Here is a 12,988-nt window from a genome sequence, read left to right as displayed (position 1 = left end):
AGTTTGATGTAATCCTATTTGTTTATTTTGGCTTTGACCTCCTGTGCTTTTGGGAACCTTTCTAAGAAGTCTTTACCAGTGCCTATATCTTGTAGAGTGTTTCCTATGTTTCCCTCTAATAGTTTGATGGTTCCTGGGTACAGATTTAGGTCCTTGATCCATATTGAGCTGGTTTTTATATAAGGAGAAAGGCGGGGGTTTTGTTTCTTACTTCTACAACCTGATATCCAGTTGTCCCAATAACATTTCTTAAAGATACCAACATTTTTCCTCAGGTTATTTTCAGTTCTCTTCTTGAGGATTAATTAGCTGTACATGTTTGAGCTCACTTCCTGGTTTCTATTCTGTTCCATTGAGCTTCTTTGTTTCTTTAGCAGAACCAGACCGTTTTGATTACCACTGCCTTGTAGTGTGTCTTAAGATCTGGAACTGTGATTTTTCCAACTTTATTTTTTATTCTTCAGGATAGTTTTGGCTATTCTTGGTGTTTTGTGTTTCCAGATGAATTTTTGTATCCCCTTTTCCAACTCAGAGAAGAATGTTGGAATTTGATTGGGATCACATTGAATCTCCTTTCGGTATTATGGACATTTTCATTATGCTGATTCTACTGATCCAGGAACATGGTAAATGTCTTCTTCTGTTTCTTTTTTAATATTTTATAATTTGCATGAAGCATTTTATACTAACTTTTTATTAAAATCTCACAAGAAACTCATGAGGCAGAAATTATTACTTCCGTGTTCATAAACAGTTACAGGCTCTCCAATGAATTAAACCAATGAATTAAAATCAATCTATTCGGTGTGTTCTTCAAAGATGTCTATTTTGTTATGTTCCAACCTTCCACATTTATTTTCTGCTATTTTCTTTTCACATACCCAGTGCAAAAATTGAACTGGGAAATTAATTGTTCTTTATCTATTCCATTAATTTCCACTGATTCACATTCATTCAAATAGTCTTTTTTACCCTGAAATTCTTTCCACCCCATTTCTGCCCAAGAATGTCCTAACCATCTCAAAAGCTTCCACTTCTATTTAACTTCCAGTGACTTGGCCAGATCAATAACCAGGCTAATATGAATGCCCCCTCATCTATGGAACCACAAATCTCTCTCCATCATTACTTCAGATAAAAGAAATGTTCCTTAGCTTCCACCATTGTTCTCTAATTCTGCTTGCCTTCTGACAGCATACTTTCCTCCATTAGAAGGTTCCCATTGCTCTCCTGCTTCCCTTTCTTCATTTACCCAGTTCAACCTTACAAAATCCTTTGAACACAAGTCAGGATAACTGGATGCAACTTTAGATCTTTCAGTTACTGACACTCACTTGGACAGTTGCCTGTTTTGCAAAGAAAACCCAGTCTTGCCTGTCTTCAAGGCTGCTCCAGAATAAATATTATAGTGGTATTAGGCAAATAATATAATGGTTTAATGAGTGAAGTCATTTGAAAATTTAACATGCCGTGCAAGTATAAAGTATCATCATTATTGAAACCAATTTTTAAATCATGTGAATCCGTGCATCTCTCAGCCCATGACTTTGAAGATAACTGTTGTCTGCAAGGACTGTTTGGGGGCTAGCATGTTTTTGGCACTTTCTCAATGGCCCTTGACTTCTGAGTCTCCCAGGGACCAAGTTGATGCTTGAACTTCTTGCTCCTTCTACATTTTGTTTTGTGTTTAATTAGATGCTTTTGGATCCCTCCTTGTGCTGCCAAATATTTGTTTATGCTTCACCATGTCAGAATCTGTACAGTCAATGTGAAGAGGAATGTTGACCTATTTTGCCTGATTTACTCAGGTTTTTGCAGTCGTAAAAACCTGGCCTGAAGGTGGCTGTCACTGTCTTTTATCATGTGCTGGGATACACATGGCAGGAAATGAAAAGTACAAGCCCAGAGCAAACAGACACTTTGTATTTTCAACACCATACAAGGATCTTATCTTACATCACAAAAATTTGAGGTTGGATGAACAAGGTAAGGCCATCTTTAAACAGACAGAGAACCACTGGCCAATGTGAAGCAGAGAGGGCACATCGCAGGCAACAGGAGAGGACAGAATAACAGCAGAGAGGTGCCTGGAGAATGACAGACACAGGAAAGCAACGGACACAACGGTGTGGTGTTGCAGTGACTGACAAACCAGCAGCATTCAGCGAGTGGCTATCTGAATTTTACCAGCAGCTGGAACTCCATCAGCAACCAGGTGGGAAGGGACGTTCAATAGGAGCTCAGAAGGTGAACTCAGACAAAAATGGTTCATCCTGCTGGTCTGTTTGACTTGACCAGGAGCAGAGACAGAATGGCAGGACCCAGATGGGCAGTGGGGGAACAGGGTAGATTTCATAGCCTTGTCAGCCCCCTAGAGCTGTTGGGTACCATTTTGTTTAATGATTCAAAGGCTATGGGACAGTACTGTTTATGCACTGAGCTGGGAGTGAACTCATTTCTGGCTCACTGAATTGGAACAACAATGTGGCATCCTACAGGTTCCACCCAAGATAACTTGATGTAGCCCTCACACCTGATGGTCAGCAGATCAAGAACTCTAGTAGTTCTTGCACATCAGGCACCATTTTGTTGGGTGTGGGAAAGGCTTTAAGACTGCAGAAACAACAATGAGCAGCATATGTGCTGAACTCAGTGAGCACAGAGCTCAGTGCTTTGCACTGGTCCCACGGGAAAATAATATGGATTATGGCATGGTAGAGGTTGAAATAGGTCCATGTGGCCCTCAGACCTAACAGCCAACAAGTTCAGGCAAGAGCACAACCACCAACAACCTAGCTATATAGAACAACTGGTATCTCCCTAATCCTGGGACCTGCTCCAACCGGAAGTGGGAGAAAGGTTATAGAGACGACAGTGCAGACTCATCATGGTATCACAGGAGGTAGAGACTGGTGAGCCAGGAGTTGGGGCTACAGAGACCATGGTGGAAATCTAACATAAGAACCCTGGCCTGGGATTCATTGGAGGGAGTGGCACAAGTGACTGCTAACAAAGAGCTGCATACGAATTATAATAAGTAAAATTGAACTGTAGACCTGTGGGTAACAGACAAAGCTTAGAAACCTGGCCCCAGGAGAAGAATCTGAAGACCAGAAGTACAATGACCAAGAGCAAAAGAAGAGACAAAGGCATAATGAATATTACTGAAGATTCCTCTGCAAAGGGGTAAAACCCTTTGCCAACTTCAGAGTTCACTGAAGAACACATTGAGAAAATGGGGGATACAGAAGACTAAATCAATGAACAACCCATTTCTAAAATGGCAGGACCAAATTACCACCAATTCATATTTAACCATTGAATGTGAATGTCTTAAACTCATCAATCAAAACATCGTAGATTAATAGAATGGGTTAAAGAACAAAACCTATCTATTTGATGCCTACAAGAGACATAATTCACCAACAAAAATCAGTGGATCTTTTATTTTTATCTCTTCAAAACACTTTCTTTTGAGTAAATTCTTCAATGACTCATATATCATACAGTAACATCATTTTCTTCAGTAACCTTGAAAAACAATGTGGAAATAATAGTCTTACCCACTTTCCTGTAGAACTTGAACCTTTTTAGCCTAATTAACTATGTAAAGATTGTCAAAAATATAATTTAAAAAATATAAAAAAGAAAAGGGGTGGGGTGGAGATATTTCCACCTTTTGCCTCATTTTGATAAAAATATTAAATATTTAATATTAAATATGATAAGTAATAATATTAAATATGATAACATACAATCAATGTGAGTCAGACTGCTTATGATCTACATCGAAGAATTATAAAACCTAATATACTTTTAAGACCTTAAGCTACTCGGAAAGGGGGCGGGAGAGCAGAGAAATCTTTCATCTCCTTAGAAGGTGTGAGGAACATGTGAGGTATATCTTAGTGGGAACATAACAGGTAACTCATGGGCAACAGTCTCGAATCATTATTAGACAATAGTAAAACTGCAAAGTCATATAGGGGGACTCAAGAGCAATCCTGACAACCTCTTAACAGGAGGTCATATGCACAGAGCAGGGGGTGGACCCCAAAGGGGAGCAGGAGGACAGGAGGAGGCTTGTATCCCAACTCTGAAGACTCTTAGATCCTCACCAAGGACTGTCAATATGGGCACCAAAGACTACATCCCAACTGCCAAGGAGACAATGGGGAATTGGAATGCCTTCAGAGGCCGAGAATTCTGAGGTCACCCAATCCCATTTGGATCTACCACATGGGAAGGAAGAAGCCCAAATCCTTCCTCGCAGGATCCAAGGTCATTGGAACAACAGCCAGGAGCCCTGAGTGGTCCGCAGAAACAGAAGAACAGTAAACTTCTTTCGGGACTAGGGAGAGGAGCTTTCTCTGGTCCTTACTTAGTTCCAACTTTGGATCCCCTCCCTCTCTTGCAATGACCATCGGGGTCGCTCCAGAGCCCCCCCAAACAAACAAACAAGCAAACAAACAAACAAAAAATTAGAATAGATGAACAGAGAACAACAAGGAAAGCTTAGAACCAGACAGGAAATGGTCAGCATGGATCCACATATACCTTACTAGGTAGGACACAAAGATTAGTTACTCCTCACTGGGATATTGAGGATTTCTCTGCACACCCCTCCTAAAACTGTTCTGCACCTCAACTGTTGACAAATGCCTTGTTAGAGTTATAAGCCAGTTTAGACTATCCAAAAATCTGCCAAGTTCAGCAAAATTATGCTTCAACACTATGAACTGCTAAATACTAAAATGAAAATAGACACGAGATAGCTGAATAGTACCCTATAGCCATATTAAGGTGTATAGCAGCCGGTTCTGTATATAAACTGAAATTGAAATGTCAATGAAGCAGTCCCAGGATGTGGTTAAGAACTTGCATTTTTTTTAAACATATCGGTTACTCAATACCATGTAAAATAATGCCATAATGTTATAAACTGTTGTTGATGTTGTGTTAGGGCTTTTAATTGATCAGGATGATATCCTGCCAGTTCTATCTTCAGATCAGAGATGGTCTCTCCAAGAAACCATTGAATTTATCTGGACAATAAGATGCTGGACTCTATGCTTGGAATATGCTTGCAATGAAAGAATCTTGACTGAATTTGAACTGTAATACTGCAACAAGGTGGACGAATCCACCATGGGGGGAGGGCAAGGGGAGGGGTTGGGGGAATCCCAGAGCCTATGAAACTGTGTTACATAATGCAACGTAATTAATAAAAAAAATTATCTGGAACTGACAGTGAAGGATGGAGATTGACTGGTGTGGGACGTAAAGAAAGCTTGGAGATTCTGGACATGTTCCAGTTTGGTTTGATGATAGTAACATGAAATATACATTCGTCAAAACTTATCACTTTGTTATTATAATTGTTGCAATTTATATTAGGTTATAATGCCATAAAATTGACTTCAACGAGTTGAAAATAAAAACAGTATAATGTGCTTCCTCTAACCACTTGAAAAAAAGAAAAAAATATTAAATATGATAATAGCCAAAAAAATGCAGTGTGCATCTCTACTTCCAGATCAAAGATGGAAGATGATCACTCCATCTTGATAACGGGATGCTGGACTCTCTGCCATTGTCCATTCCTGCAATGATGGACATATGACTGTGTATGAAGAATTATACTATTGTAATGATACAGGGCAACTCAGTAATGAGAGAGTGAACTGGGGAGGGGATAAGGGAAATCCCAGGGCCTATAGAACAGTATCATAAAATGATAATAGTAATAAGAATAAAAAGAATATAAATTAAGAAAAACCTTTCTGGTTATCTAAACTGGATAGCTGAGGTTATCCAAGTTCCCCCTCCTCCACTCATGGACCACCATCTTTGTGAAACAGCCCCTGAAATGATGCTCACCACCGGTCTTCTCTGTTATATGTCCACCAGCATACAACAGTTATCCTCTTTCAAGCCCAGTGAGTGGGATAATACTGAATGTAGCTTCCCATATTAAGTCTACTTCTCCAATTTCTCACTGGGGAGACTCATATTATTTATTTACTGATCCAAGGAGAAGTTGCAGTTAAAAGTAGAACTTTGGGGACAAGATTTGCTTTCTTTAAATTCCAGTTTTGCTATCCCTCCTTTCTGCATATGGGAATCTTTTGAACTTCTCTTGCCTCAGTCTTTAAAGCTACAATATGAGTGTCCCCATATCACTTCTTATTTGATTAAATAAGTTAACCAAGTTAAATTACACAAGGAATTCAGAACAGTGCCTAATGCCAAGTAATCAGTCAATACAAGGATAGTGTCTTATACTAATTAAGGAAAACCAGAACAGAATTGTAAAGACGACTGACTGTTAAAGGTGTAAACTTTCATCTTATTCTGTGACTTGTTGCCCATGTAATCTAAGTCTTGATAAATCATCTCTATACACTTGAATTTCTATAATACCAGTACTTGTACCATGCAAGGCTATCTTAAATATCAATTTAATATGTATATGTCATTTTTAGCTCAGGACTTGACACATAACAGATATGCATTTGAATGGGGCTGGGTTTCTTTCTTTGGGTATTACCATTTCCCTCCATTACTGTTTCTTCATTGTCTTTTGAACACTGTCCGACTGACTTTACTTATTCTTGAAGGATGGCTTTAATGGTGTGTTTTTAAAGTTGAGCTGGAAGGTAGAGGAACTATTTTTATGTAGAGTATACTTGTGATGCTTTTCAACTTGAAGAGGATCAATGGATGGATTGTACAAGGAAGACAGCAGAGCATGAGAACAGGCAAACAAATTGGCAGTTTTAATTAAACCAACAGATGAGAGTCTTCTAATTATTTTTCAAAGTCCATCTATCTCACTCTGTGGGAGAAGCCATCACCTAATAAAGCTCCAAGGCTGGCAAGCCCCAGATGGACTGTTTTTAACAACTATGGTGTGTCCTTATTCTAATTTTTGTTTTAGGTTAATTACAGAGATACAAGATAATGAATTGAGAGTTGTGTTTTGTCTCTATGTTCAAAGTATTTTGCCTTGAAAAATCACTCCGCCATTTGCACATGTATTTATGTACAGTGTCGAATTACAGGCTCAAAGAGAAAAAGAACAAAAATGGATTTTGCTGTCATTTCCCCTCATTTTTCTACTAATAAACAATTCCCATGCCTAAGAGAAAGCCTGGAAAGTGTAACCTAATATGAATCCAAAGAAATGTCCAGCTGTTGGGAATGGAAAGGGGAATAATAAAGTCAACCACTGAATGTCAACCTTTACTGATGCAAGGCAAGGAAAAATATTTATTACTCGCATTGATGTATAGGTAAAGAAGGCCTATAGCTCTAATCAAGGGAATGAACACCTTCCAATCTGCAGGCCTTTGTTGCATGAGTTTACTAATTCAACCATGAGCAAGGCGAGCCTAGAGTCTACCGTTCATCTTTACTTGCCTATGTCATTAACATGGGTCACAGGAGTCACATCAGTTGCATGGAATCACTTTTTCATCAAAGCTTATTATAATAAGGCTGTACAGGTCATATGTTTATTCATGCCAGCATCATAATTCTTCTTCACATGAAGATGAAGGCATAAGTATGGAATTTCCAGAGATAGAACAATGAATGCCATTTACAGTACCTATTAAGCACCATGATTAATAACAGAGCTTAATGTTAGAAAGGTAGAAGACAAGTAAGAAAGAAATTGCCTTATTTCTAACCAAACTGTAATGTCAAAAGCCAATATTAAACTGAATTATTTCTCTCATTCGTTCTTTTCCTGCAAGACAGCATTTAATTTGAATAGCAAGAATGTTTAAGGATGAACATGACTTCAGACTATTAGAACCACTCACTTAGGCAAGAAATAACATTTATTACTATGCAGAAGCAAGAAGCCTTCTAGAGGATTTAGCCAGTTGAATTAAAAATATCAGTGCATTCTCTAAGATCTTATATCAGCCAGAGAAACACTGTACATTAGGCTAATACAACAAATTACGTCATTGAATGCCCTGGCTTTTCCTTCTGTAATTGTAGCTGGAGCGAATGCCACATTTCTTTACCCCACTTAAACTAGCAGGCTATGGAAACCACATTTTCTCCCTTAAGAAGCCTTTATTATTGAGCAAACTTAGGATAGTCTTTAAAAGAGGGCTTTCCAAAGTATCTAGGTGGTCTTTGGTTCATAAAAGTCTATGACTCTTAGCTTTTTTTAGTCCTAAAAATCTACTGTTTCATTATTTCATTGCTCCTACTAGTCTATCTCGACTCCAGTTTTCCATCAAAGTAAGCAAGAGATATAAGCTCTGGTGTGTAGAGGCTCTGGCAAGCAGAAGAGGAACATTTTGGCTGGCATCATGGGGCAGTGTCCTTGCAAACATTTGGCTCTAATAAGTAGAACTCTACTGTTGGCCGTGGAGGGAGAAGAGTCATAGAGATGGGGATTGGCAATACCCAGGGAAGCAGAGCTGGATGGGCAGGCTACACCAGAGCAGAGGACCTGCTCAGGTGTTCCAAGGGGCTGCAAGGGTGGACAAGTGTATTTCTGTTTCTCGACACATTTTAGCTGTTTTCTAATTTCAACAAATTATAGTTGTACATGTCTATGGGGTATAAACTGAATTTGTGGATTTCTGATACAACGTGGCAACTGTCCTGTCTTATTTCAACTTTGTGTTATGCATGTTGGATACCTGTCCTCCCATCCCTTTTCCTTCCCAAGGTTCACAGACTTCATATTATAGTATCCTGTAATTCTGGAAAGTATTTAACAGTTTTTTCACTAATACTGCCTCCTACTTCTCCAACACCTTGTGATACCTGTGCTGCATAACCCGGGCAGTTTTTCAGGGCATTTCCATCTAAGCACCATTGCTTAGCTATTCAAAGGACTACAAAGAGAAGAAAGCAGGTGTATTCGCTTTCTGTCAATGTACAACGTATTGCCACAAATTTGATGTCTTAAACAATATGCATTCAGGTTTCTGGCATGGTAGCCTAGCAGCTAGAGTCCTTGCCTTGCACACACTGGGACCCCATATGGGCACTGGTTCTAATCCCGGCAGCCCCGCTTCCCATCCAGCTTCCTGCTTATGGCCTGAGACAGCAGTCTAGGACGGCCCAAAGCCTTGGGACCCTGCACCCGCGTGGGAGACCAGGAAAAAGTTCCTGGCTCCTTGCTTTGTATCAGCTTAGCTCTGGATGTTACAGTCACTTGGGGAGTGAATCATTGGGCGGAAGTTCTTCTCTGTCTCTCCTCCTCTCTGTATATCTATCTGACTTTCCAATAAAAATAAAATCTTTTTAAAAAGAGAGAAAAAATATGCATTTAATGGGTTTTTTTTCTAAGTTGGAAGTCAGCACAGTATGGCTGAATGTTCTGGTTAGAGTCTTACGATGCTGAAGTTGCAGTGCCAGCAAACTCCTCTGCAGCCTAGACACCTCTTATTTTTATCATTGGAAGCATTCAATGCATGCAATTATGGGACTGAAGAGTATGCTTCTTTGATCATGGTCACCAGGGTCCTCTCTGTTATTTAGTGCTCCCCACACTTCTGCTCTATTCCTCCCCTTTGTCAAGCGAGAACAGAATTTCCTTGAACCCCTCTGTAGCTTCTCAGTGGAAGTGATCTCTCATCAGATTGCAGATTTAGGGGAAAGCAGCATGGCTCTTATTGGGAAAGTGCTTTCTGGAATATTGCCTACCATACCAGCTCAGTAAGAATTTGAAAAATGACATCAGACTTGTCTTTCCTTTGAAACAAATAATTCTCAAGCATGATTTTCTTAAAATTCGTGCAGCATAATGTTTAAAAACAAACCTAGGCATGAGGAAAATAACTACTCCTATCATGGACATGTAATAGCAAGAAGTCCATGTAGTCATAGTTTAAAGAAATGTGAACAAATTGTGACAAATGAAATCATTGCATATTCTAATTTCTAAGAAGCTAAAAGCCTGATGGCCCTGAGTGATAAGGGATGTAATTCCCTCCTCAACTAACAAGTCAGTAGAGAAAAGGCAGGCAGTTGGTGCTGTTCTCTGTTCTCAGTGCCGGGTGGATGAATGGCCATACCTGGTTGTGCCTCCAAATGCCCCCTTCCTAAAAAATTGTTTCTGACGTGCCACTGGCACCTGGGAAGGAGTAGAGATGAAGACTTATTTCTTCCAGTCTCAGGAAGAACAGGCTCTCATTAGCAGAAGAACTGCCAGGCACCCAGCCCAGGCAGATGGACTTAATGAGAGAAAAAGCCCAGGGCTTCCCGCAAGTTACTGCAGAGGAGACACTTTTTTTTTTTTTTTTACTTAGGTAACATTATCTTGCTTTCTCTGGCTACTTGAATGCCCTTGAATATATAACCTTCACAGGAGTGTGCTATAGATTTTACTGAATGATTCTGGTAGAACCTAAGTCCCTGTTATATTAAAATACTCCAGTGCTTTGGGCTGCCCGGAAGGGGAGCTATATTTTTTCTCCTATATCTTTTACTTCCTACTTAGAGCCAGAGTGAGCAATTTGCCAGTCATGAATATGTATAATTTGGCCTAGGTCTTCCTAACTCATATACTAATGGAGCCATTAGGCATATGTTAGGTCCTCAAAGCCAAATGGGCCAGAAAGAACATTTGCAACAGACTGCAGTGGTTGTTTCAGTGGCCGTTTCCCACAGCCAGGCATGCAGATTCGGACCCAATAGCCCAGTTTTTGTCTGAGTGGTGCAGATCAATATATGATAGCGTCCCCAAATTATTGGATAATGTCTTCACCTTTTTTTCTATGAAACATACAGAGTGAGGGTTAAATGTGGCACTCTAAGAATGTTATCAATTGACAGTACTTGTGATATAGGTATCATTCGAACAGTTATATATAGGCATACCCCCCAAAGTTCATGGGTAAATATATATCATATTAAAACTGTGTATGGATTTCCGAATCTTCTTGAACCAAAACAAGCTTATCCTTTAATTCTATTTTCATGAATTTTAAAACTATTTCAGTATGAGTTAACTCTGATGATTTCTACAGTGCAATGAAGCCAGTCCTGTCAAAATCCCCTTCCCTGGATGAGATATGACAATCAGGCTAATAGAACTCACATCATATGGCGTGAATGTAGATACCTTATCCAAACCACTAAACTGTGTGGGAATTTAAATAATTTTGGATTAGATGGACAGGATGGGAATCTTGTCGCATTAAATTCTTTTGAAAAATGGTCCTTATTGAATCACTGCTTTCAAAATTACCATCAAGGGACTGGCAACAGGTTAATTTGCTGCCAGTGATGCCAGTATACCATGTAAGTGCTGGCTCCAGTCCTGGCTGGTCCACTTTAGCAAAAACAGTGGCAAGTGTAAGACCTGCCTTTTAATATCACAGGCATAAATATATAAGAAAAGCACACACTAAGATTTATATTCATTTAAATTGTAAATCCCAGGCCTGGCGTGATAGCGTAGCAGTTAAAGTCCTCGCCTTGAATGTGCCGGGATCCCATATGGGCACCAGTTCCAATCCTGGTGGTTCTGCTTCCCATCCAGCTCCCTGCCTGTGGCCCAGGAAAGCAGTCGAGGATGCCCCAAAGCCTTGGGACCCTGCACCTGCATGTGGGAGGCTCAGAAGAAGCTCCTGGCTCCTGGCTTCAGATCGGCACAGCACCGGCCATTGCACTCACTTGGGGAGTGAATCATCGGATGGAAGTTCTTTTTCTCTGTTTCTCCTCCTCTCTGTATATCTGCCTTTCCAATAAAAATAAATAAAATGTTAAAAAATAAAGTGTAACTCCAGGTGCTGTAGTTTGGGTTAAATTTTTCTAAACTGTCATGGTGCAAGGAAAGAGAAACTATGCAATGGCCAAGAGGCTAAGTTGAAAAAATAGTCTTTCAATTAGAAATATCAGTGGTATTACAAAATATATAAGCCTCACAAGTGAAATACACTTGTTCTATGCAACATTAAACACTTTTTCACTGTGAATATTTAGATATTTGTTGTATCAGTTATTTTTTTAAGATTTTATTTATGGGATATCGTATGGGCGCTGGTTCTAATCTCAGCAGCCCTACTTCCCATCCAGCTCCCTGCTTGTGGTCTGGGAAAGCAGCTGAGGACAGCCCACAGCCTTGGGATCCGGCACCTGCATGGGAGACCCAGAGGAGGCTCCTGGCTCCTGGCTTCGGATCCTTCATGGTGAGAACTCTAGCTGCTAGGTTACTTCAGCAGGCCCTAAGCCATTTGTTTTAATGGAATACGTGTTGAGGAGCTCCTTTCCCCTGTTTATGGATTTCCTCCAATGGAGAACTCTCAATCTCCTTTGGTTATTTACTTGGCAAATGAAGTGTTGCATACATACCTGCTTGATACCAGCCTTTGTGCGGTACACGTTTCTCCCCTTATGGAGTCCATATTTGACAGTGTTGTTTCTCAGTGTTGGAGACTTAGTCTCTATCTCTTGGGGAGAAAGGTTTAGGTGATTCACTGAGAAACTTTCACAGGAGTTTGAAAGAGAGGTGGAGGGAAGTATTTTTGTTGGAACTCATCTACTAAGACTACTTGGCCAAAAACATTTACACCTGAGGAGAGATTTAGACCCCAGGAAGTGTAAACACTGATTTTTTTTATCTATTGTGGCAGATTGCCTCACCTCGAGTTTTAGCTTTTGCTAATATACGAATAATAATACGAATATCTATTGAGTGTCAGTACTGTGAGAGGCTTTATTCTTAGGATGTGACAGGATTCTAATTACTTAAGTACAAAGAATATATGTTTCAAATTCTGTTTGTTTTGGTACATATTTCAATATTAACATTAATGAGTTTTCTTAAAAGAGAAATGGGACTATAACAGAGAGGCTTATATAATTCTAGAAATCCATATTTTACAATGTTACTATACATTGTTAAGTAGAATGAATAAATGTTACACCTGCCACACTTACACTTCAAATTATTAAATGGATATAGATACTGATGTGAATTGCTTGAATTCATGCTAGGCTTTTGTGT

General features: G+C 39.6%; 1 protein-coding gene across 2 annotated transcripts in view; it reads right to left on the bottom strand.

The window, feature by feature from the left end:
• The window catches only part of GLRA2 (glycine receptor alpha 2), a 112,343-nt gene that overhangs the window by 53,860 nt on the left and 45,495 nt on the right, over window positions 1–12,988 (bottom strand). The window lies entirely within an intron of this gene.

This window comes from Ochotona curzoniae, unplaced genomic scaffold (assembly GCF_017591425.1).
Source record: "Ochotona curzoniae isolate NIBS_2020 unplaced genomic scaffold, NIBS_Ocur_1.0 contig_1274, whole genome shotgun sequence".
NCBI classification, from domain to species: domain Eukaryota; kingdom Metazoa; phylum Chordata; class Mammalia; order Lagomorpha; family Ochotonidae; genus Ochotona; species Ochotona curzoniae.
This window is presented reverse-complemented; position numbering and strand designations above follow the sequence as displayed.